This window comes from Cryptomeria japonica, chromosome 8 (genome assembly GCF_030272615.1).
Source record: "Cryptomeria japonica chromosome 8, Sugi_1.0, whole genome shotgun sequence".
Lineage (NCBI taxonomy): Eukaryota > Viridiplantae > Streptophyta > Pinopsida > Cupressales > Cupressaceae > Cryptomeria > Cryptomeria japonica.
Genome location: NC_081412.1, coordinates 406,342,222 through 406,369,614, shown reverse-complemented (window position 1 = coordinate 406,369,614; position 27,393 = coordinate 406,342,222). Strand labels below are relative to the sequence as shown.

General features: G+C 38.6%; 1 protein-coding gene across 2 annotated transcripts in view; it reads left to right on the top strand.

The window, feature by feature from the left end:
• The window catches only part of LOC131857317 (3-isopropylmalate dehydratase small subunit 1-like), a 39,765-nt gene extending 12,372 nt beyond the window's left edge, over positions 1–27,393 (top strand). Inside the window, exon 2 of one of the 2 annotated variants that reach the window (XM_059209640.1) lies at positions 26,931–27,393. The gene's annotated coding sequence lies outside the window, so the exon portion shown is untranslated. Of the gene's footprint in view, positions 1–26,917 lie in introns of both variants that reach the window. The other variant, XM_059209641.1, reaches the window with a different exon arrangement.

Below are 27,393 nucleotides of genomic sequence, written 5' to 3'. Positions count from 1 at the left end.
TCACCAAACCAATGCCAATCAAAGAAAAACCTCTCACACTCCACCTCTATCCAAGAGAAGCATTCATCAACACTCCCATACCACTGAATCGTTGATGTATTCAATGTAAAAGCAGGGAGTACTATATGATTCCAACTAGGACAGCCACCAGACCCATAAGAATTCAAAGGGTATGAAGTCACCAAGCAACAATATACTGCTGCCATATCAAGAGGAATAGATGACAGTCTCAAGAATGAGGTGTGTACGCCTTTATTGCCCAACACTGATAACTCTTGAAAATCTGTTTTACTACAAGTGTCATTGTGATGAACCCTTGCTGGCTCAACTCTTCAACCTGCTGTAATTTGTAGATCTTCTTTGTAATTTTAATTATTAAGATGGTCTTTCAGGAATAGACAGAAGTTGCAGAAGGGGGTTTCTTTAATTTGCAACACATTGAAATAATACATGAATTTAATCAATTGAAACAATAAACTGGAGAATTTAGAAGCATACCCAGAGGTCCTTAGCCAATTTATTGAATTTAAAAGAATTCAATGAGCAACTTACAAAGTTCTGATTTTTATTCTGAAACAATTCAGATCTGCTCTTATTTAATGTTAAGACACCCAAACAGTGGAAGATGGCGCCAATAAATGAGCAAGCTGTGTGTTTGGGAAAAGAAGCCTCCAAACCACAGAAGAATTAATCAACAAAACAGTAAATAGGAAACCTACAACAAATCTGCCTTGTAAGAAGCCAAATCTGCCTCAATTCAATTCAATTTGACTTCTGAATGAAGCCAACCAAGCTGCAACAATTCGATTGATCTTTCACAATCTCTACTGAATTCTGAAGAATGCACGCTCTCCAAAACAGGTCCAAACCCTAGCCGCCATAGCCAAGTGCTCAGAAGAAATGTCAAATGCTTCATATCAATGAATGAGGTTTAATTTCCATCTTGGCTGCCTAAATACCCAAAAAGTACGATTTTTGGCAATTAGGGATTTAAAAATCATAACTTGCTTTTAGGGCTCCCAACTTAACCCTAAAAGCAACGCGTAGCTTAGGAGATATTAATTTTTCACTTAAATAAATTTAAGTGATGCACTTTGTGATTTTATATTAATATTTTATTAAAATATTAATTGCCTGTGGAACCACTTAAAAATTCATATCTCTCTCATTATTGCTCAGAAACTGAATCTGTCAGAAGCTGGGGCCACAGTTCGCCACACCAATGAAAATAGAACCATGTCTATTTTTAGCAGTTTTCCCTAAAAATTAGGAAATCCTCATATAATGTCAAAAACTGATGAAACGAAGACCAGAACTGAACTCAGCACTGAACTAGAACAAATAGACAGACCACTCCTCAAGATACTGCATTACTGACCCCCTTATCCATACCCTGTTAGCCTACAAGGTTCCAAAAATAGGCTAACTCCTCAAACCAATGTCCCTGACTAGGATGGGGACATTACAGTCATCAATTAAATCAACTTCTTCACCCATTGGTTGATCATCATCATAAGAATTTTCAGAACTAGAAAAACTTTGCTTATCAACATCCTCATGTGAAAAAATTGGTACCTCATGATGGTGTAAAGAAGTATAACTGCTTTTACAAAATTCAGAATTGCTACCATACCTTTGTGTCATATCTTCATCACTTCCAAACACCTCTTCATTGCAAATTTTATGGTCAATACTCGCATTATGGGTTCCAACACTTGTGGACACCCGTTCATTAATGTTTTTATGTGCAAAAGCTGCAAACTCATGTGATTGCAAAGATAAACCTTTGCTGTCCCAAATCAGAAGTTTAGACTCCTCTATACTTTTATTGGGCTCATCACAATTCACCCAAGCTTGACTTGTCACATGTCCATCCCAAGTGAACAAAGGTGGTGGTGTATCAAATGCATCTTCTTCAAATGAAGTTACAAGGCTGCAAGGTGTTTCCTTGTAGAAATCTTCAATCCTTTCATCAACATTTTGGATGTCTCTAGTATGTGAATTGCTAGGATCATTGTCTCCCATTTCTTCCTTTAAGAGTTCATCAATCCCAACTACTATTTGTTTGATCTCCATTTCCCTTGTATCAACTTCCTGTTCTTTGGTTGTAGTCATAATAGACATCTGATTTGCTGTTTTGTGTAGAGAGAAATGAGCCATGCTTAGCTGCTAACAGAGATCATCAATCTCACTTTCCTTGTCTTCCGCAAATTTGATAGCAAGATCCCTATCCATTAAGAGCTGCAAGTAGTCTGATTTCATCTTTTCAAGTGCTTCTTTGATTGTGTGTAATTGCGTACTAGTGACTCCACATGAAATTCCTTTTTGCCTCTCATCAATTTGGTTTTCCACATAAGATCTTCAATATATTTGCGAGAATCATCTGCCCTTGTTAACACTTGTACAACCCTTTTCTTTGTGAACAATAATCTGTCCATCAAATCTTGCAATGCTAATGGTCTTTGTTCAAAGTCATCTAGAGTATATGAGCTATCACACCTTTCATTTTCTGCTTTGTTCTCAACTGTAAGAACATTATCTTCATCACTCTGTGTTGTCTCTCTAGAAGTTGTCATGCACTCTTCATGTAGCACAAATGAGACAGCATTGTGATCATAAGTGGATTCATCAAGGAAGTTTTTCTCCTCAAATGTTTTATCAATAATAATCTGCAAATCACCAACAAAGAGTTTGGTATACCTCTTGTTTGGTATACCTCTCTCCTGTAGCAACTGATTTTTCCTCCAAAACAACATCCTTAGCTTCTTGGAAACAATCATCTTGTTTGCTTCTAGCATGCCCAATGTCAGGTGAAATGTTTTCAGCTTGCTCCTCATGAATCAAGACACTAATCTCACCTGTAATTTTGCCTTTATCATCGCTTGGCTGCAATATGCCCTTTCCCTTATTAATTCTGCAAATATGATCAAGTGCCCACACCTTCTGACATGTGAAACAAATCTGCTCTTTCCTCATTTGTTTCTTACTTTTTTTGGAAGACCTTGCAACCTGTAAGCCCATTGATATTAATTTATCTTCAGTCATCTGTTTCTTGAATTTTTCAATTTTCCGCTGACATTATTTGAGCACTTTGTTGACCAACTTGTAAGCAGATTAAGAAGCATCCTGTTCTTGACTTGAAATTGCTAACAACATATGCATAAGTGGCTGGAAATGAGCATCACTCTCATTAATTGTTATAGCCATAATGCTCTTCATGGCTGCAATAATATCTTCATTGTGCTCTTTCCTGATTGTGACCAAGAAATAGTGGAACATGGTGTGAATTAAGTCATACAATCCCACGTCAAGCATTAGATTACTCAATCTGATTTCTGCAAATAATTTTAGTATGGCAACTCTTCTAGGAAATTGATGAGCTCTGATGTCCCCAAGATATTGGAAACTATCAGTGACTAGTTGTTGTACCTCCTTCATTATGTTATTTTCATAAGGTTCTTGAGGTGCTGAGATTCTTATGATCTCCATCAAGGAAGTAGTAACTAACAACCTTATCTCACCATTGGGATGCTTTAATCATTTGTGTTGTTTCAAGGTTGCCATAGCAGGTAACATAGCAGACTGTATCATTTCATGAGATGACTGCTTCACAAGAGTCAAACTATCTTCTATCTTGTAAAGAGTTTTCAAGGCTTCATCCCCTGATTGGAAAAGATTACTCAGCTTACTGCCTGCTATATAGAGTGATCTGGCCAATTGTTTAATGTCCTCTGTTGCCATGGTTCAATTGAAAGAACTCTGAATAGATAATAGGCTGCCCTATTATGGTTTCCTCGGGTGACTGATTTTTCTTGGTTTGGTAAGACTCTGTTGTGACTGCAATAGGCTGCCCCTTTTGCTGGTAGAGAAATAGTTTGAGGGAATTTTGTCAAACAGTTGCTTTGCACAACCAATTTTCTGATTTTTAACTTCCACAGTTCTAGTTTGTAGTTTGTTGTCACCTGGTGCATTTTATTTACATATTTGCAGACATTCTTTCCATGAAAAATATATACAATGCTGAAACTATAACTCTAACAAATTAAAATCTTAGGCAGTCACTACACAACTATCAAGGAATTTATTAACACTGTGTGTTCTGTCCAGCATAAAATAACATTACAGGTTCAAACATTCAGATACAACAGAAAATTCGCAGTATTCCAAATTCTAAATTGTTACCAAGAACCTGTAACCACGTTGCTGTCTTGTCTCCAGCACAATGCCAAGTGCAGTCCACGGCTTATGTTTTCCACGAACTCCCTCCAGCAATCTGTCCCATTGTTGCATCAACTACGGCCTGCTATTTTTTCAGTGTAGCTGTCCACAGTGTATATATCTAAGTTTGCTATTTCCTCCAATTACAATTTGCATTTAAACCTAAGTTGCCGAGTTCATGGGTTTTAGGCCCCTAACACGGACCAGGTCCGCATGGGTCTGGGTTCGTGCTGGGTTCGCCTGGGTCCGGCCAGGGTTTACCCCAAGGGCCCTGGGGTGAACCCTGGTTGGACCTGGGCGAACCCATGCGTGAACCTGGGTGAACCCAGGCGACCAGCTGGGTTTTAACATTAAAAAATTAATTTTTTTTGCCTTTTGAAATTCTGAACTTTCAATTGAATTGGCATTTGGCATTGATCAATGATGAAGCAGCATACTATTAAATGTATTTAGATTTGTAATTTTGTATATTTCTAATAGAATATTAAAATAATGTTATTTTAGTATTAATGCTCAATAGTGTATATTCTATTCTAGTTAGATCGTCTTCGATCTTCTCAGCAGTTTCTTATTAGAAACTTGCTATTCTTGTAAATATCCTTGTATTATTTATGAGCGTCTTGCTCATTCTGTTAATACATCAATTCTTTGAAATCCATATGCTTCTGCATTTGTTTTATGGTATCAGAGCGGTAGTGATCTTGAGCGGATTTTTCCTTGTAATTCACATTTTCGTGTGAGGACCTGTAATACACGTTTGTGTGAGGACCTATAATTCACGTTTTTGTGTGGGGGGCTATCGCAAGGTTTTTCTGTGTTTTTTTTTTGTGCCCGCACTACAACTCCCGTGCGACTTGCAACTCTCTGCAACGCGCGACCTGCAATGTTACCTCGGCGTCGCGACCTCAACCCTCGGCGACCGAGGCTCTGTCTCCGGTGGCGTCCGCGGCTCTGTGCGTGCTCTGGGCTCGTTTCTGTGGGTTAAAATTAAAAAAAAAAAAAACCGCGTGAGGCCATCTCTACTGGTGGTGCGACTATGTCTTCTTCCCCGTGCCAAGTTTTCTTCGGTCTCCAGATTTTCTGGGCGTATCATGGCTTCCACGACCCTTTAATTTTTCGATTAAGGTGTTTACCTTCAAGTTTTTATCGAAAATAAATTTTTCTTGCAGATTCTTGGTGGGTTTTTCGAACCCCAATCTGGGTGGTAGTCTGTTTTTTCTGGGTGCCTCGATTTTCGAGCCCGTGGATCCAGATTCTGACAGCAGATTCCTTCTGGGTTTTTCGCACGCATTTCTGGATTGTCTTTGGATTTTTTTGGGTCAGCCGGGAATTTTTTTGGGGCAACATGCAAATGGCTTCTCTAACCAACCTGATGTTAGAAGGCAGTCAACGCTTTAATGGCAACAATTACAACATCTGGAAACAGCGTATGTTGACTATTTTTGAATATAGGCGTCTTGACCAGCTTGTTTTGGGAAAAGAGCTCAGTCTTGGTACACCTGGTGCAGATCAAGATAAATTTGATGAACGCAATCGGGAGGTAGTTATGCTTCTCAAACTCTCAGTGACTGATGATCAGTTACCGCAGATTCCTTCCGGCAAGACAGCTTCCGACATCTAGAAGCATCTGAAGGAATTGCATGAGACATCCGACAAGAGCCGAGCATTCTTTCTAAAGAATCAGCTGTTCTCCATTATGATGGACGAACGTATGTCCTTACAGGAACACCTCACGAGGATTAAGTACATTCAAGATCAGCTCGAAGCTATTGGTCGGACTATGGAGGAAGAAGACATGGTAGTAATCACTCTGAAAAGTCTTCCGAAATCGTATGAACACTTCATTGAGACCCTCAATATTACTTCCACTAATGTTGATCTGAAGTTTTCAGAATTGTGCACCAAACTTCTACAGCAGGATCGCTGGAAACAACAGTTTGGTAGTGGTACTACATCAGCCTCCTCGGAAAATACCTTCACAGCTCAATCCTTTCACAAGGATAAAGGCAAATTTCAGTCCTCTTAGTCTTCTCAGCAGAAAGGCTCTTCTCAGACACAGGATGAAGCTAAGAAGAAGAATGTGCAGTGCAATTACTATCACAAGTACGGCCATATGAAGAAAGATTGCCGTCAGAGGCTTGCTTCTGAACAAAAGAAGCAGGGAGGGTCACACCAGAAGGCGCATGTTGCTGAACATTCCGAGCAGAAGGAGTTTGCCTTTTATTCCTTTATGGCTAAGAGGTCGTCAGATCATGCCAGGTCTTCTGCTTGGTACATCGACTCTGGTGCATCACGTCACTTTTCTCATTGGCGTGACTGGTTTACAGACTTCTCACCTTTTAGTGATTCCGTTGTATTTGGCGGAGGTGAGGAGTATACAGTTGTTGGTAGAGGCACTGTTCAGATACAGTCTGTGGCAGGACTCTCCTTTTTCTGAATGTGTACTATGTTCCTGGAATGGAACTTAATCTGCTCTCTGTCAGCCAGATTATGAGGAATTCTCCTCAGCTAGATGTGGTGTTCAGTGCTCACAAGTGTTCCATCATTGATCGGGAGACTCGTCTTACTGTTGCTGTTGGTCTAGAGGATCATGGCCTATATAGGCTTCTTGACACTGGTGATTCTCCTGAAGTGGCTCTGGCAGCTCGTGTTTCTCCTCTCAGCACTTTGTGGCATCAGAGATATGGACATCTCAACATTCAGTATCTCTCTCAGCTATCTCGGGAGGGACTTGTTTCAGGGTTACCTGATATTCAGACTTAGCATCTTGGAGTATGTGGTGCCTGTCAAGCTGGCAAACAGCATCGGACTTCATTCCCACATGGAAAGTCTTGGCGCGCATCTAAGGTACTTCAATTACTTCATGCTGATATTTGTGGTCCTATGAATACATCTTCTGTTACTGGTTGCAAATACTTTTTGCTTATTGTAGATGATTTTAGTAGAAAGATGTGGGTGTACTTTCTTAAACATAAATCAGATGTATTTAGTATCTTTCAGAAGTTTAAGTCCTTTGTTGAAAAAGAGTTTGGACATAGTATCATTACTTTTAGGACAGATAACGGGGGGGAATTTTGTTCTTCTGCATTCTCCAACTTCTGTGATACCCATGGCATCAAATGCCAATTGACTACACCCTACACTCCTCAGCAAAACAGTGTTGTCGAGCGTCGCAATTGTACGGTTGTTGAGATGGCTCGCTCTATGTTACAACACAGGAGTGTTCCGAATAAGTATTGGGCTGAAGCAGTGTTTACTACTGTCTACCTTCTTAACCGTTCCCCTACTCAGGCTGTTAAGGGGAAAGACTCCAGAAGAGGTTTGGTCTGGTCGGAAGCCTAAGATCAGCCACCTGAAGGTTTTTGGTTCTGTTGCCTATGTTTGGATTCCAGATGCTAAGCGCTCCAAGTTGGATTCCAAAAGTCAGAAACTCATGATGACAGGATACAGTGATCACCATAAGGCCTACAGACTAATAGATATAGACACTGAACGTCTTATCTTCAATCGTGATGTTGTATTTGATGAAGACAGAGGATTCTTTCAGTCCCCTTCTTCTGAACAGAGTTCTGAGGATCAGCCTCATAGTGTTCTTATTCCATTAGGTTCGCCTGATGGGAGGGATGATGCAGAATCTATTTTCGATGATGCACTACCTGAGTTCCCTCTGGAGAATAACCCTCCTCCTGTTGCTCCTATTCCTGATCCTGAGCCTCTTCCAGCTCCTCCAGATGTTCGCACTTCTACTCTCCGGCCTAAATGGTGGGCCAAGACCATTGGTGATCTCAGGGATACTGAGCTCATTGAGGGTAGAACCTCCCGTAATAAGAGCAAACAACAGCATACAGTCAATTTTGCTCTCATGGCTAACATACATAGTGTTTTTGAGCCTCAGACATACTCAGAGGCTAAAGGTATACCTGAGTGGGAACAGGCTATGGAAGCTGAGTTCCAGAGTCTTCAGAAGAATCACACTTGGGCCCTTTCTGATCTTCCTTCAGGGAAGAGGCCCATTAGCTGCAAATGGGTGTACAAAGTAAAATACAAAGCTGATGGAACCCTAGACAAGTATAAGGCTCGTCTTGTTGCTCGTGGGTTCTCACAGAAAGAAGGCATTGACTACGAGGAGACTTTTGCTCCTACAGCCAAAATGAGTACCATACGGCTCGTTCTTGCCTTGGCAGCCCAGTTCAGTTGGAAAGTCCATTAGATGGACGTCAAGAGTGCATTTTTCAATGGTGACTTACAAGAAGAAGTCTACATGACGCAACCCCCAGGATTCAAGGTTGCTGGTCAAGAACAGAAGGTCTGTAGACTAGTCAAAGCACTCTATGGTCTGAAACAAGCTCCTCGGGCTTGGTACATGAAAATTGATAAGTACCTGACAGATCATGGTTTTCAGCGGAGTCCATCTGATGCAAATCTATATATCAAGCATACTAGTAATGATATTCTGTTTGTGGTTGTCTATGTGGATGACTTAATCATTACTGGCAGTTCAGCACATTTGATCACTGGGATCAAACAGGATTTGTGCCACACCTTTGATATGACAGATTTGGGACTTCTACATTACTGCTTAGGAGTTGAAGTCTGGCAGACTGAGAACAGTATCTTTCTCTCTCAGTCCAAGTATGCCAAAAGTCTTGTGGACAGGTTTAGAATGCAGGATTGCAAACCTGCCTCTACTCCTATGGAACCCGGGCTCAAACTTTCAGCTCAGTCATCTTCACCAGTTGTGGATGAATCTCTGTTCAGGCAACTAGTGGGCAGCCTCATCTATCTTACTGCCACTAGACCTGACATCAGTTTTGCAGTGAGCTACATTTCACGCTTCATGACAGCTCCCAAGGCTGATCATTGGATAGCAGCGAAGTGTGTGCTGCGTTATGTGAGTGGCACTCCTGATTATGGACTTCTGTACACTCGGAGTTCTGATCCTATACTCCGTGGCTACACAGATTCTGACTGGGCAGGTTCGGTTGATGACTGTAAGTCTATAGCAGGGTATGTGTTTAGTTTGGGATCTGGTGCTGTCACATGGACTAGTAAGAAGCAGCAGGCAGTGGCTCTCTCCTCGACAGAAGCAGAGTATCGGGGAGCAGTTAAGGCATCTTGTGAGGCGGTTTGGCTTCGACGAATGCTTGCGGATATGCATGTCTCCCAGGCAGGTCCTACTCCCTTGTTCTGTGATAACCAGGGAGTGCTCAAACTTGCCAAGAATCTAGTCTTCCATGAAAGAACCAAGCATGTGGAAACTCATTGTCACTATATTCGACAGCTGGTTGAAGACGGATCCATCCAGTTGCTGTATGTTCCTACCTCGGAGCAGCCAGCAGACATCTTCACCAAGCCCCTTGGTCTTGATAAATTTGTAAAATTCAGGGGTTCTATAGGTGTAGTTAATAGATTGAGCATTAAGGGAGGGTAATAGAATATTAAAATAATGTTATTTTAGTATTAATGCTCAATAGTGTATATTCTATTCTAGTTAGATCGTCTTCGATCTTCTCAGCAGTTTCTTATTAGAAACTTGCTATTCTTGTAAATATCCTTGTATTATTTATGAGCGTCTTGCTCATTCTGTTAATACATCAATTCTTTGAAATCCATATGCTTCTGCATTTGTTTTAATTTCTTTAAATTTTTGCACACACACACACACACACACACACAAAGATATATAACCCACGAACCCAAAAAGCAAAAAAGATTTTGCCCATTGCATTGTCGCACCCAAGCCGGTAACTTAGGTTTATACTTATGTGATTGATGTATACCTGTGTATGTGATCAAATTAGCTTCTATTTGATGATGTTATTGTGCCTTTAAGGTTTATTAAATAAAGGGTGCATGAAACAAGTTTTAAATTCTTATAAATTTCTAAATTTCTTGGTTTTTTCACTTTGCTGAGTCCTGCCGAGTCTATGCCAAGTTTTTTTGCCAAGTCCTAAGTCAAGTCACCCTTGCCGAGTCTGTGCCGAGTCTGAGTCCTGTTTCTATGCTTGGCACCGAGTAATACTGCAAGTTACTCATGGTTGATATAAGCTTGGAATTCAGGTGAGTAATTGCAATCTTTTTCAACTATGATTTAAATGCTATCTTCCTGCCATCCCCCTCCTGTTCCTAAAAGCAAAACTTTTGCAATCCCAAAACTGTATTCCCATACCCCCATGTTACCCTCCTGTTGCTAAAAGCAAAACTCTCACAGAAACTCTGAGAAACACTGTTATTATCAGTTGTCTTTGGTACAGAAGCCATGGAAAAGTTATCAGTAGGGATTAAAAACATCAAAGCCCCAACTGTGCCGGGCCAAAAAAGCCTATTAACAGGCAAATGGATTCTGGAAACATAAAACTTACAGGATCCAAAGCCAATGGATTGCAGGAATGTAGAAAATTTTCCACTAAAGCAGGCAATGAAATTAGGCTGCACTTATTGGATTTCATACAGTTCCTGGCACAGTTAATCCACAACTTGGGCAATGGAATCATGCTTCATCTTGTAACTCCGCACCATTCAGATGCAGGTCTCTGTGAAATGTAATCTGTCAGCTTTGTACTAAGCAAATAACATTGCAAGAGTGGCATGTTGTCCATGAATTTTGGAGGTTGTCACAGATTGCCTATCACCTGTCTCCATCATCAAATGATCTCTTTTTGAGTCATATTTGTAGTTTTTTTCAAACACAGCTACAGCAAACAGAGAATAAACACAAACAAGAAATCTGAAAACAGAGGCAATAGAGAGAAAATTGCTAAAAGACAGAATTCTTTAACACACATTAATCTTTAATTCATTCATATCTGATTACATCTTGCCTCATAATTTAGAGGTCGTTTCTTCATCTAGTACAGATCAGACTTACACACTCTGCTTCAAACAGCATGAGGATAATCCTTTATAAAGATTACATTCTTTAAAAATAGACTGTAAACTGGAGTGCTTTGTTCCATGCATCTAGGATGCGTATATAAAGATATTAGCTTTACTTTAAGATTGCTCAATTAACAATCCTAAAAATATCACCAGTTATGCATAATGCATACAACCCTTGAATACCAACATACCCTCCCTTGATGCAGATAGGATTCGCAAGATGTACTTGAAGCTTTGAAAACTGGATCTTTGCAACTTGATGTGACCATGTTGTATAAGAAAATTAAATGTGGCAAATCCAAACCTTTACTCATTTCAAGTACCCATTTACTCATCTTTCTCCTTCATGAGAGATCACAAGGCTTTCCCTTCCTTTTTCTAACATAGAGAAGACTCATGACACCTTTCAATGTGTCAATAATAGCAAGCAGTCTTTAACCACTTGACTCAAACATTCAAAATTTGTTTGACCACTATCTCTTTTAACATGCGAACATTTAAGTTTAGACAACTTTTCTCCAATTGGATCCATTAATCCATCCATAATCAATCTGCATACAATCTTTCATAGATTTTTCATTTCTCTCTTTGTTCCAACATGATTTTTCATAGTGTTTCTTCAACCCACAAATTGAACAAGGGCGAAGATCCTAACAATTCTCTTTCTTATGCCTTTCTCTAAGACAATAAGAACATGACACGCATTCCCTTTTTTGAACTGATTTGTATGAAGTATGAACTTGTAACACTAGCAACATCAGATCTATCTTTCTTACCATGTCCGAGATCTTCATTCTTTGGCCTCATAACTAGCTGAATGGGCTCTCTTATTCCTTGCCCTTGTTTTCCTAGTTCTCCCTTTATATCCCATTTTCTGCATGATCTTAAAACCAATATTATTTTCAAAACAGCCTTTGCTTTTAACATCACAATTTGCACTTGTAAAATTTAGAGATTCACACATATCCTTACCTTCAATTGGATCATCTTCACTTAATCAAACTTTAGGTACATCATCCATATCAACTGATTGATCAAAGGAACAAAACAATTTTTTTGTGCCAAATGAGACATCACAAACTAATGACTTTGATATCAAAAGCTCATTTTCTTTTTCCAACAATTTTAACTTCTTTTCCAAATCTTCATTCTCCTTCTTGAATTTCTCCAAGTCCTTTTCAAAATTATCATTTTCACAAAATTTTCATAGATATCTTTTCTCAACTCTTTTATAGTTTCTATCAATTCAAAATTAGACTTTTTCAATTTCGTCAATTCATCTTTCAAACAATTTCGCACACATTAAACTTGAATTTTCTTTCTTCACTTTTTTTGCCAATTTTCCCCATTGAAACAAACAATTTAACCTCACCTTGCTGATACTTGCAATTTATTTGGATAGCTACATGTGCCTTCGCTCTTCGATATCTTCACTCTCAGATTCTTTAGAACTTCTCTTCCTTCTTTTCTTCAATGTCTTCAGACTTGTTTGATCAATTTCTCAAATGGCTGCAATCTTCCTATTAAGTAGTAATAACAGATCCTGAAATATAGCAATTTAAAAAAAAAAATTGATATACCTTCACCTTTCTCAATGCAGATTTTGATAGCTTCCTCCCGCAAACTCTTCTTTAGAAGAATTCTTCACTTCATTTCAGACGGCTTCTTTCAGATTAGCAGTGACTTCCTATAACCTTCTTTTATTTATTTTTTCACGATCTGGTTTGACTTTTTCAACCTTTGCTCCAGCTTTTAACTCCTCTTGGCAACTAACCTGCAATCGGAAGTCCTAGATTTTCCTCTACCTTGGCCGCTGACTACAGGCATCTACAAGACTAATAATCTCCTTTGGTGATTGTATTCTCTTCTTAAAGCAGCAACACTATTATCAGCAACCAATCCTTCAACACTACAAATTCCTCAAGCAGCAATGCCATCACAAATTGGCTCTTTTTATGTGGCTTCTTCTCCTCTAGCGCACACTTATCTGGTAAACCCTAGTTCTGATATGCTTCACACAACCATTGTTCTCCACGGTTTTTAATCAATTCTGGTAGGAACTTTAACAGATTGCAAGAAAAAAAACTGAGATTTACTTTTGAATTCGGCGCTCACCTTTTCCTTTGGTTCGGCCTTCCTTTTACCAATGAATCCTCCTGGCAATTACCTAAGCCTTTTTACTTATAATGCAATGGTTGGCTGATTGATGGCATCAATTACCTGTGATCTTCTATCTCTTTTACCTCCCAAGATCGTTCACCTGCGCTCCAACTAATTTCTTTCTTTTGGTACTCCACCGGCAACCTTCTATCTTTAGATTTCTCGTGGCAACTTTGAATCTGCAGAGTACTTTTTTTGTTCGCCTTTCATCTCCTTTTAGCGACAGTGATCCTATTGTCTTCTGGCAGCATTTCTAATATACTGCTTGATCTCTTCAAAAACAGCAACAAAATCTTCTTTGAAAGCTCTCAAACCTGACTTTCCCCCGATCAGCCTGCTCTGATACCAATTGTAGTTTTTCCAAACACAGCGACAACAAACAGAGAATAAACACAAACAAAAAATCTGAAAACAGAGGCAATAGAGAGAAAATTGCTAAAAGACAGGGAATCTTTAACATACACTAATCTTATATTCATTCAAATCTGATTACATCTTGCCTCTCAATTTAGAGGTCTGCTCTTCATCTAATACAAATCAGACTTACACACTCTGCTTCAAACAACATGAGGACAATCCTTTATAAAGATTGCACTCTCTAAATATAGACAGTAAACTGAAGTGCTTTGTTCCATGCATCTAGCATGCACAAATATAGAACTCAGCTTTACTTTAAGACTACCTAATTAACAATCCTAAAAATATCACCACTCATGCATAATGCATGCGATGCATCAATACCAACAATATTTACCTTCATTTTTTGAGGTCTGTACAGATCTTGTTATTCAGTGACTGGCCGTGCATGACCATTTTTGGAGGGATAAACATGAGATTTACCCATACAGGCATGCTTATCTCAAAATAACACACCCCTGTATGAGTAAATCTCATGTTTATCCCTCTGAATGATTAATAGGCATCTCAAAAATGACATTAATGACATTAATGGTAGCTTCAGCTACATTTCTCAGTCTGAAAGTGCCATCGATTTTGGCTGGAAATCTATCTTAACAATTCCCATGATGACACATGGGTTCTCGTTAAGTAGGTATGATCCACGAAACCTTAGGATTAATCCAACACTGTAAGAAATACAATTATTACCACATAATGCATCTCATATTGTCATTCATGCCCTAAGTATATAATTCTTGTACTAGTTGATACCATTTTGTTAGAACTCTGGTGGTGCTACTACAGGTTAGTATAATTCATAATAGTAACACATTTATGCACATTCACATAATACAAGTGCGAGAACATATAAAATCTGGGAATAACTTTTTTCTGGGAACATCACTGAGCCTATAATCTTCCCTTTGGGGATATCCCAATATTTTGCAGGTTAGTATAATTCATAATAGTAACACATTTATGCACATACATACTACAGGTGTGAGAACATATAAAATCTGGGAATAACTTTTTTGTTGAGTCTAACTGGGAACATCACTGAGCCTATAATGTTCCCTTTGGGAACATTCTTATATTTTGCCCTAAAATCACAATTCCAACTAAATTTAAGAAATGTAATATAAGTTAAAGAGTATAAATTTACCAATTGGGCAGCCTTTTAACAAGATTAATCCCGGTTTAGGTCCTGCACACAATTTTAGCCACTTGGACATTAACTTAAAATCATAAATCAAGATATTTCATATTATCTAATTTGTCTAATTTTTAGTAATAGTATACATCATAGAATCATATAACATTCTCATATTAAGATCTAATCAAGACATTAGCCATTCCCATGTGGATTCCCATGATAACCTCATTAGGAATTTGTTGAAATGTTTGCAAACCACAGTCTCAAGGTTGGTTGCCCTTGTACTGCAAGAGCATGGAAGGTGGGCCACCCTTCCGTCCCTATGTTCACCTTGGAGGTTGGCCATTCTCCTTGTTCAAGCCCAAGGGCACACTTAGCCCCTTGGCCCCCAAGCATCTATCTTAGGGTGGTGTATTTGATGGGATCTCAAGCCCAAGGGCACACTAAGCCCCTTGGTCCACTAGCATAGCATCTATCTTGGGAGGCGTAGTTGATGGGACCTCAAGCCCAAGGGCACACTAAGCCCCTTGGGCTACAATCATAGCATTTATCTCGGGTTGGTGTACTTGATGGGATCTCAAGCCCAAGGGCACACTAAGTCCCTTGGCCCACGAGCATAACATTCATCTCGAGGTGGCGTACTTGGGTTTCGTGAACTCAGAAGGCTGGTCGTCCTTCCTATTTGCAATCCATTTCTCTCAATTCAAAATAGATTATTGAACGAAGCCCCTATCACATATCTATAGCAAAGATAAGCATTTAGATTACTTGCAAAGGTCAATAATTTCTGCAAGTATCTCTATTGCATGAACACGTATTTATAGAGTTTAACCCATGAATTATAGAAAATAGATTTGTTGTTTATATTCATATTGCTGATTACATAGGCAAATATTCATTTAACTTTTTAAAAGAGCAGTCACCAAATACACCAAATAGCTGTCTAAGTTTGAGATCGAAGATTAGCTAAGTCTATGAAGTAGCTAAGATCAAAATTTATCAGACTGAGATCCAACTATTGTTAGGAATTTAGTAAAAGTGGAAGCCATTTTGAAGTGATCCAAGACTTTCATTGTGATTGAGGCAAGGAGTTTTGTAGGGGTATTAGCTAAATCTATGAAGTAGCTGAGACCAAAATTTATCAAACAAAGATCCAACTATTGTTAGGAATTTAGTAAAATTGGAAGCCATTTTGAAGGGATCCAAGACTTTCATTGTGATTGAGACAAGGAGTTTAACCCATGAATTGTAGAAAATAGATTTTTGTTGTTTATATTCATATTGCTGATTATATAGGCAAATATTCATTTAACGTTTTAAAAGGGCAGACACCAAATACACCGAATAGTTGTCTAAGTCTGAGATCAAAGGTTAGCTAAGTCTATGAAGTAGCTGAGATCAAAATTTATTAGACAGAGATCCAACAATTGTTAGGAATTTAGTAAAAGTGGAAGCCATTTTGAAGTGATCCAAGACTTTCATTGTGATTGAGGTAAGGAGTTTTCTATGTTGATTTGTAATTAGGGAATGACGGATTCCAATTGCCTCGGGCAACATTGGAATCTGCCCAAGGGACCAGCCCCTTCCTTAATGTGTAGGGCCCTATACCACGGCACTTCTTAAACCCCACGCTACATGCATGATAACGTGCTTGCATGAATAGGGCCGACCCTATCTATCAAGGCATTTCGGATTAAAGAGATTCAAATAAATTAAAAGTTATTTATTTATATTAGGCCGACATAAAAGGATATTGCATCACATATATATAAGACACATTCACTTCATTCAAAAGACAATCAATATACATCCTTCAAGCGAAATACATATCTGCTAATGATGTGAAGTTCACACATGCCTAATGATGCGAAGTATACATTTGATTAATGCGAAAGTTGGTGAAGGAACTTATGCGAATTATCCCTGCCAATTGAAGAAGCAAACATCAAGTTCTTGCTGTCATAAAGAAGGCCGAGCTGTTCCAGAATTAAAGTGCCAGGGTTATTGAATCTGTGCAGACCTAAGACACATCAAGAGTGCAGATCTAGGGCTTGAGTCTGAGTGCTGGTTGGTGTGTTTAAGGAGCAGACCTGATGTTCATGAAAGTGCAGACTTGTTGTTGATTCCATCAGCCCTAAGAGCAAACACTTCAGACATCTTCAAGGACCTGAGATAAGTGTTGTAACTGTTATATGAACATAATCCATAATCAGATCTGAGGATCTTTTCTAGCTGGGTTTTTTTCCTCCTAGGAGGTTTTCCCAGGGTAATTGTGTTTTTGTTCTTATTTGTTTATTTCTATGCTATGCCTAAATCTAGCAATCTCTAAATTCAACAACAAACAAATTAATTAGAAGCTAAATTCCGATTTCTAAGTTCTACATTAATCTGAAAGTATAAAATTAACATGGTATCAGAGCTATAGGCTAGATCAACTTTCAGATTTCAGAATTTAAGACTCCTTTATTTCCAGATTTTTGTCTCATTCACAGGTCAGGTCAATGAGGCTGAAAGTTGAAGATAGGCTTGATGGGAATCTCAATTTTGTTGCATGGAAGGTTCGAATCATGTTGGCTCTAGAGGAAGAAGATCTTCTTCACTTAATAGAAGCGAAAAAGCTAACTGAACCTACGGATGCAGCTGAGCTAAAACAATTCAAAAAGGATGCTGTCAAGGCCAGAAAACTTCTCATTGATTCAGTCAAAGGCCACCTAGTCACCTCTATTGCCTCATTCTCTACTGCAAGGGAAATGTTCAGTCATCTACAAGGTACCTATGAAATTAACAATTTCAGTAGGGCAATTACTTTAAGACAACAATTACTTAATATCAAAATGTCGGAAGAAGATTCTGTTATTTCCTATTTTATGAGAATTTCAGAACTAAAGAATCAACTAGGTTCAATTGGACATAACATGGAAGACAAGGACCTTGTCATGATTGCCCTAAATTGTTTACCACACTCATGAGAGTCTTTTATTCAAACCATAAGTGGCAGAACTGAGTTACCTACCCTTGATCGCCTTAAGAATGATTGCATTCAAGAAGAGTCCCACTTTATCACAAGAGGGCAAACCAAAAGTCCTCATGTAGATGACCAACACATGCTTGCAACCCAATGCAAGAAAGGTGGAAATTGGAAGAAGCATTATCCAAAGAGAAATAGGGAATTCAGACCATCTAGTTCTCAGCACTCTTGGAAGAAACCAATAGATATCTCTTGTGTTCGATGTTTCAGATGTGACAAATTTGGTCACTATGCTAAAGAATGTCAGAATGATCCCATTCAAAGAGAAGCCAACCTAAATGAAGTCGCAAAACAAAATGATGACTTCTTATTCATCTCTACCCTGTCAAGTAGCATACCTACAGACAATAATACATGGCTGATTGACAGTGGTGCTTCCAGACACATCACAGGCTACTGTGATCATCTTTCAAACTTAGTAGAAAAGGATACCAGTCTTAATGTGGTAATTGGTGATGATGCTCGATATTCGGTAAGAGGTTCTGACTCTACTTTAAATTTAGACTCTGGTATTTCACTTCACCTTAGTGACATATTGTTTGTTCCTGGAATTAAAAGAAACTTAATTTCCATTTCTGCTCGAGAAGATAAAGGTTATCAAATTGCATTTTCTGAGAGAAAAGTACTTGCCTGGCCTAAGAAATCTAGTTTTAAATCTGCTCATGTAATTGGTAATAGATATGATAGTCTTTATAAGCTCTCTACTAACCCTGTTCAAGCCCTCATTAATGAGGCTCTCGAATCCTGTGAGCTATGGCATAGAAGACTTGGACACTTACACTATCAAGCACTTCCCTCTCTTGAAAAGTTAGTCAAAGGTATGCCTAAACTCAGTCAAATTCATGATAATACTTGCAAAGGTTGTGCTATAGGTAAAAATATTAAAAGTCCTTTTCATAAAAGAGAAAATAGAGCTAAAGATAAACTAGAACTTGTTCACTCTAATTTATGTGGTCCTATGTCTATAGCATCTCCTAGTGGATTTCTTTGTTACGTAATCTTCATAGATGATTTCTCTAGGAAAACTTGGATCTACTTCTTGAAATCTAAAGAATTTGATGAAGTCTTAAGTAAATTTAAAGAGTTTAAGGCATTAACCGAAAACTCCTCTGGTAAAAGAATTAAATGTTTAAGATCTGACAATGGAGGTGAGTACACCTCCGGTAGTTTTTATGATTTTTGTGTTGAGTCAAGAATTAAGAGGGAGTTTTGTGTTCCATACAATCCTCAGCAAAACGTAGTTGTTGAAAGGAAGAATAAAACTATTGTCGAGGTTGCAAAAGCTATGATTCATGATTCAGATTTGTAGACCTTTCTATGGGTTGAGGCTTCTAGAACAGCGGTATATATTCAAAATAGATGTTCACATTGTGTTCTAAAGAACATGACCCCTGAAGAAGCCTTCACAAGATCCAAAGTGGACATCAGTCACCTCAGAATTTTTGGAAGTCTTGTTTATGTTCATGTGCCCAAGGAAAAGCGAACCAAATTGGAGCCCTCCGGGAAGAAAGGCATGTTAGTCAGATATAGTGAATCCTCCAAGGCCTTCAGGATCTATATCTCTGATCAAAGGTATGTTGAGGTAAGTAGGGATGTTACTTTTGAAGAAGTTATTGCTTTTAAGAAATCAAAAGGTTCTTCTATTATTGATGAAGCTAATGACAATCAAGATATGAATGTTGATACTAACCCTGAGATTCAGAGGGAGCCTGTTGAACCTCCACTTCAAGAAGAGCATAATGATCCACTAGAGCCTATGAATCCCACCGACATTCCTAGTGACATTGTGGTTACCAAAAAGAGACCACTTTGGGTAAGAAACACCATTCAAGAAGCCGAAAGATTTGTTGCTCCCAGTGGCACCTTCCGTGAAACCAAGACACCTCAGGTATTCTCCAACTACGTTGCATTGATGTGCAATCTCATTGAATCTGAACCTTGCAATGTTGAAGAAGCCTTGAACCATCATGCCTGGAAGCTTGCTGTGGATGAAGAATATCAGTCAATCATCAAGAATGATGTTTGGGATATTGTGCCCAGACCCAAAGGTAAATCTGTTGTTTCCCTTTAAATGGTTATTTAAAATTAAACATAATACTGATGGTAGTATTGAAAATATAAGGCTAGATTTGTAGCTCGTGGTTTTTCTCAAAAAGAAGGCATGGACTATGAAGAAACATTTGCTCCTGTTGCTAGATATACTTCCATTAGAACTATAATAGCTATTGCTGCTGCTAGAGGTTGGAAGCTACATCAGATGGATGTTAAGACTGCCTTCCTTAATGGTGTCATTGAGGAAGAGGTCTATATTGAACAACCTGAGGGTTATGAGATTCAGGATAGAATAACTCATGTCTGCAGATTGAAGAAAGTTCTGTATGGCCTCAAACAGGCTCCTCATGCTTGGTATGAAAGAATTGATAAATACTTGTTAAGTTTAGGCTTTTGTAAAAATGATGTTGACTCTAACATCTACTTTAAGTTATCCAATGATGAAATGCTGATTCTAGTTTTGTATGTGGATGATTTATTTCTTACTGGTAAAGATGAACTTATCATTTGATGTAAGAAAGAACTAGCTTCAGAATTTGAAATGAAAGACTTAGGTCTAATGTATTATTTTCTAGGTCTAGAAGTATGGCAAAGATCTAACGAAATTTTTCTAAGTCAAGGAAAGTATACTATTGATATTTTGAAAAGATTTAGAATGATGGATTGTAAACCTATGTCTACTCCTATGGAATCTAACTTAAAGAAGTTAAGTGTTTCTGCAGCTAACTCTAATTTTGCAGATCCATCGGAGTACAGGCAGTTGATTGGATCACCGATGTATCTAGTTAACACTAGACCAGACATATGCTTTGCAGTGAATGCTCTCAGCCAGTTCATGAGCATGCCCAAACATGTTCATCTTGTTGCAGCCAAGCATATCCTAAGATACTTGCGAGGCACAGTTGGTTATGGGCTGAAGTATCCACTTAACACTTCAATAACCTTGGAAGGTTATTCAGATGCAGATTGGGTTGGAAGCGTCAAAGATAGGAAAATCACTTCCGGCATTTGTTTCAGCTTAGGATCTGCAGTGATCTCTTGGGCTTGCAGAAAACAATCCTCAGTGGCACTAAGTACTATTGAAGGTGAGTATATTGCAGCAAGTGTAGCTTCTAGAGAAGCAGTGTGGCTTCGTAAGCTTCTTGCTGGGCTGTTTGGTTAGCCTTGGGATCCTACAGTTATTCATTGTGATAATCAAAGTTGTATCAAAATGTCTATCAATCCAGTGTTTCATGACAGGTCAAAACTTGTGGAAACTCATTATCACTTCATTTGAGATATGGTGCAAAGAGACGCCATTCAGCTGAAGTATGTCAGCACTAATGAGCAAGTTGCAGATATTCTTACCAAGCCTCTGTCCAAAGTGAAGTTTGTGTACTTCAGGGACAGACTCGGTGTTGCGGAAAATGAAACCTTGATTGAGAGGGAGTCTCAACCTTAATGATACATTGTGTTGTATCAAACCACCCTTTGTGGGCAATGTAAGGTGGTATTGTAATCTTCTCAGGGAGAAGAGTAATTGTTAACCATCTTCTGCGGGCAATGTAAGATGGTAGAAAAGATCCTCTCCACCCTCTGTGGGCAATGTAAGAGGTAGAGCTTGAGAACTAAATGAAGCATGATATAGTTATCCTAGTACCCTAGACACTTGTGATTTGATTTCATATGATGAGCTGTTTTTTCATGTAGTTAGCCTTTTTGTTAGCAATATGACTGTCATACATGCCCTCTCTGTTAGGTTTTTTAACTTCAATACCCTTTGCCTTTGATTTTGTCTCAACAAGCATTGTCGTTAATTGATTCTAGGTTTATTATCATGTATTAGCTCCTTATAAGACTTGTCTGTTGTCTTTTGTGCTGTTTTTATGAAACCCTTCATATTTCAATGGACCTTGACTTGACAAACAACCACTTTTCTGCCCCACCTGTGTTGACTGTCATCATGGGTTTCTATGCTTTGCCTGCTCTCACCATTCTTAAACTTCTGACCTCAAAACTGCTCTATTATCATTTTTTAGCATGTGTTAGACGAAAATATCCTTGAGAATATGGATCCATTTTTACCTGGAGTTGCACATGCTGGCCTCTATCTTGGAACATATCCTTCACTTGGAAATGGCTGGTCAGATAAGAACTATGGTACCAACCATTTACATGCATATACTGCAACCCCTCTAAAGATCCAAGCCACAGATCCCAACAAAACTTCTACTTGAAAGAATGTATCTTCTCTTCCTTAGATGATTCCCTAAACTTTTTTTTATTGTACTTTGGTGCTAAGTCACAGGATATGGTGATTTTCATGGATGAGGTTCGAATTTAATCGAATTTCAAACTTCTATAAAAAAAATCAAATTTAATCGAATTTCCTCTATAAAGCACTGCTGTCCACCTCTAACACAACTCAGCTGGTCGTGGGTATTCTTTGTATATGCTTTGTATCTATTGGGTCATGGTTGTCTGCAACTGCTGGGTTGCCCTTGGATTTTCTCCAACAAGGGTCGCTATTTTGATAATTTATTAGAAGTATACATATATTTAAAAATCAACAAAATTATAGAAGGCGAATTTTATCCGAATTTTTTTTTCGAATTTTTCCCTTGTCGAATTTCATCCGAATTTCATGGCTGTCGAATTCGAATTCGAATTCGAACCTTCTTACTTAGCTTTGGTGAGCATATTGTAGTAACAGGTGAAGTGAAACTACCTGTCATGTACAAAATCTTACCAGTCTTTATATTCCAAAGATGGATGGCACCATCTTCACCTCTTGTAAAAAGCAAATGACCAGCATAACTGTTTACAAAGAATAGGCCTCTTCAACATGAATGTTTGGACCTCTGGCAACTAATGACCACACCTAATCTCCATGCTTGAGAATACTCCAACATTTCAGAGAAGCCCTGTCCCATACACGTATGGTAATATCTCAAGAGCTACTATGAATACTAGAATATTGAGAGCCAAAACAGATAATGGGTCCAGTATGCCCCTGAAGGTAAAAGTTGGTGCTTTGGCTTGTAATTCCTGAAATGTCAAACAACTAAGGCAGCTCAGAGACCGTTCATCAACCTTTTACCAAAAACTCAGTACCTCCCACAATCAACATTCCTATATCTGCTGCTATAGCCCAATTGGTACTACGAAGGGATCAAGAGTGTTTAACCACGAGCCCTTTTCATGTTTACATTCTCACCACTGTATCATAGCTTTCTGTACAAAAGGCAACATGATCATATCTACCAATGATTGTGCAAATGGAGATATAGCAATGTAATCATCTCCTTCTCTGCTAGCTGGAAAAAATGCATGCTCAATGTTCTGATACATGATATCAACGTTTTCTTCTGCTCTCATGGTTGAATATTGAATACCATTATGGTGTGCCTCAAGAGTTCCTATTTTCTTTCTCTCTTTTCCACCTCATTGGATGAGTAAGCAACATCAGTGTAAACCTTAGAGCTCCCCTAGTAGCACTCTCAGGACCTTTTTCCTTAAGAACCACAGTTTTAGCAAGAACCAATGAAATTGCATTTGGTATGGTCCATGCTGCTTCTTTAATATCTAACTCAGTAGTTCGAAAGAGCTGAACAAGTAAAGGAATGATGTTTTGATGTAGAGCCCCAAGGAACAAAGGCTTTTCACACAAACTCAATCCACTAGACCCTCAATTAAGGTCTCAACATTCACATGGATTCTTGGACAATTCTGACAGCAACACGAAAGGACTCCTCTACACTCCCCTTTGCTCAATGGGACCCCACTATGTCCATGAACAACTCATGGAGACACAACTTCTCACATCAAGTCTATTCTTGACACCAACTCTCCTGTAGCCACCTATGGCTAACTTGGTTTATAACATATCCACCATTGCAAAGCAGGTATGGACCCTATAGAACTTTTTGTCTAACCCTAGGAACTTTGATTACAACCAAAACAACACCTTTTTGTTTGTACAGATGTAATCAAGATGACTGCCCTCTACTAGACGCCTATTCCTAGTAGCCTTGTTTTGAACTTTTAAGGCAGAACTCGGAAATCCTCCTAATGATACCACAGACTCTTGACACTTTTTGATGCCTCCAATGATGACACAAAACTCTTCCAAAACTTAGTACCCAACTCTTGCATTTGTTGGGTCAAACATTGCTGCTACAGGAGGGCTAAAAGGGCTTTTAGGCCACTTTTACAAAGCAACCCCACTCCAAAGGTCTGGTCCAAAGACATCGATGGACGAAAAAGGTCTGCGCACATCCCAAAACAACAAATCCATGGTCATATAGGGTCCACAACACTTAGTTCTACCTCTGCACCACTTTTAGCAATCAAAACAGGGTAGTCACATGAGGATGTGTAGCCTAGGGTTTGATCCCAAACTCCACCAGTTCAACGGCCCACTTAGAAACTTCAAGAATCTTAAAGTACATTGTCTTCCCTCCTATTCCTCAGATTTTGAGCCAATTTGGCCAGAGGAATGTGGGGTTAAGAAGACATTTCCTTTGAAACCCTGGTTTGGGAGGGTTTTCAGACCGCTTGTTACAAAAATGCAGATATTTCGCTTATTACACAATCTTTTCTTGCCAAATCAAAGCCAAATGATCATCAACACGTATGCCTACTCAAATCAATGATTTAGATTGCACATGGGGTCCGTACTATGGCCGTACAAAGCACTGTTACAACAGATTTATGGAAATTTCTGAGTGTTTATTGAAATTTGATTGCAGTCTTACATCCAAACTTCATCATCATCATTCTTCTCGACCTCCAAGGCTTTAAACAAGGTTTCTCCAACCCCCTCAACCGACTCCAATTGAAATTTGAATTAGGTAGCCGTTGGAGGGAGATTAGTTACAAAGTGACAACAAAAGTTGTCATCCAACTTGACAACTTTGCACAATCTTCACAACCTATGACTTTTTCCTATGTAACCTATTAGGGCACATCATAAACCTGACAAATAGGCCACATAGAAGCCAAAATACACTGCTTGCCTCATTTAGGCATGCTGGAAAAGCCTTACATGGCTAACCAAAACAACTCAAATGGTCTTGAAAGACCTTATTACAACTCAAAAACATTCAAAGAACCTACAAACACTTCTAAGAGCCTTCATTGCTCAAATGGTCTTCAAAATTTGCAAGGTGCTCCTGCACCATGTTTGCATCGATCACAACCTGAATGTGTTTTTTGTTTCGTTTTCAACTATCAGACACTGCTCTAGTGATGAGCAGCAACCTGGGCTTTGCTATGCACATGGAAACTATGGATATCTCTGCATTAGTCTGCAATAAAATCCACCATTCTGTGAGCATTTGCTCTGAACTCTTCCATGTTAAATGCCTTCTTTATACTCCCATAATCACTCTTTTCAGCAAAGCACCTCAGTATACGCAGCATCAGCATAGAACCACATGCCATATCCTAAGATTTTTTTTAAGATCCTTCAAAGAATCTGTAGCAGATATTGAGGTGGTACCAACCATTGCACAGAGAAGAATGGGATCAAAATCTAGCATATATATCATTTAAAATATTTCTCTTAAGAACGTTGGGCAAAAGTGTATTTACTTATATGTTGAGGCTCATTTGGAGGAATAAATAAACTCTTGAGAGGGCTTGTTTACATTGAATGCTTGCAGATGAAAACTAAGATGGCAAAAGATGGGAGGCAATCATAAGACATAATGACCTGACATAAAAACCATGCAGAAGGAGAACCATGACTATAAAACAAGCACTTAAACCTATGGAGGTCACCTCATACCGATGACACAACACGTAGACTACGCTCCTGGCAGTTCTATCTTCGTTTACACATGTACAGGTGTCCTTTCATCTGAAATATCTTAGCAAAAGAATGTGCCCATCTTCACATACCTTGTTTCAGCATCTGATGAATCCTTTCATGTACACATCCTCCTGCTTGACAAAATCACTACAACGTTGAGGTGAATGTCTGCAATGTGTTTGATAAATGGAACAACCAACTACTTGCTCAAGCCACATTGATTGACTCCTTTAATGCCAAACAACAGAAAAACCTAACTTCTTTCAAGCTACATGCCCTAAAACCCCCCAAAACGGTCTTCAATGTGAAAACCAACAAGGAAACACAAAAAATGAAATTACTTGTTCCTCTTTTTTACATCTAAGTCTTCACACGAACCCTTTTTGAAGAAAATGACTTATGACCAAAGATTCAACTTTACAAAGCTTCCTAGATAACTTTTTGAGAAAAAAATTATGTCAAAGTGACAGAAAAAGTGAAAAATATCAACAGGTATGGCATCAGGGGATTATTTTTTCTTTCCCATTCTGGTGCTCTGTTTGAGGCAGGTTTCCATTTGTGGCATTATGTAGTAGGTGAAAAGCAATTTTGTTGGGTTACTTAAGATTTTTACTTCTATTACAATCACAATTTAATGGAATGAAGTTTGGAACCCAAGCTAGGGAGTTTTGAGTCAAGTGTACTCTCTGGATGGGGCTTCTACATGCAATTTGAAAACCCCACCACTGGAAGAAATGAAACTATCTTGTGTTGATTGAGCAGCATGGGCAATATAATGAATCCTGTTAGAGACAAAGCTGAAGAAGAATGCAAAAAGTATGGCCATTCAAAATCTGTCAGAATTTGACAGCATTTGCAGCCTGGGTAAATATGTGGCTTCTGTGAGGTTATAATTGGATCTTGTATGCAGTCATACAATTTGTTGATGTACTCATTTTGGGAGTAAATGCAGTATATGTTTAAGGATAATACAGGTACATGAGTTCTGCCTGTCACACAATGCCTCATGTTCATCAAACCTTGCTTGCAATGAACATAAGATTTCTTCTGCTGCCTTCCCCCATCCTTTTTCTCCTTGCATAGTGGGTTTATCTAGATGATTATAGATCTTTTTTAATAAAGGACCATTCTAATTCCTCGAAATCCTTCTGTGATTTTGTCTGATGCTTTTAATGTTATCTTGTTTTTGAGTAGATTTTGTTCCTGTCAGTTTCTCTAATGATTGAGCCAAAAGTTTTTATGTGCAGGTCCTTGAAGGTACCGGTAAACGTTTTTCAATCTTCTATATGTTGTTGAAGGATTGATGCATAGTTCCAGTTTACTATTTCAGCTCATGGTTTTGAGCAGCCTTCTCTTGACTCGGATGGAATTTATATCAATTTTGTGCATAGAGGCACATTAGGGTTATTATGGTTAATTAATAATTAGAAATATCAGGAATTGCAGCTGAAACACCATACCTTTGGTATGTGCCAATGGTTTTGCTTAAGCAGTTCCGTAGCTACATATTATTATAGTGGGGGAAATGAGGGTTATCTTTTCCATATCATGTCCATGATTAGCCTTTCTCCTCTAGAGTGAGGTGGGGCAAAGAATATTCAATTTTAATTTGTCCTTGCCTCTGTTTTCTATTTAATTCCTGGGGATTTGTATGCTTTATAGTGAATATTTTATCTTTTTATATAAGAACTCTGTTGGTAACTTGGTATA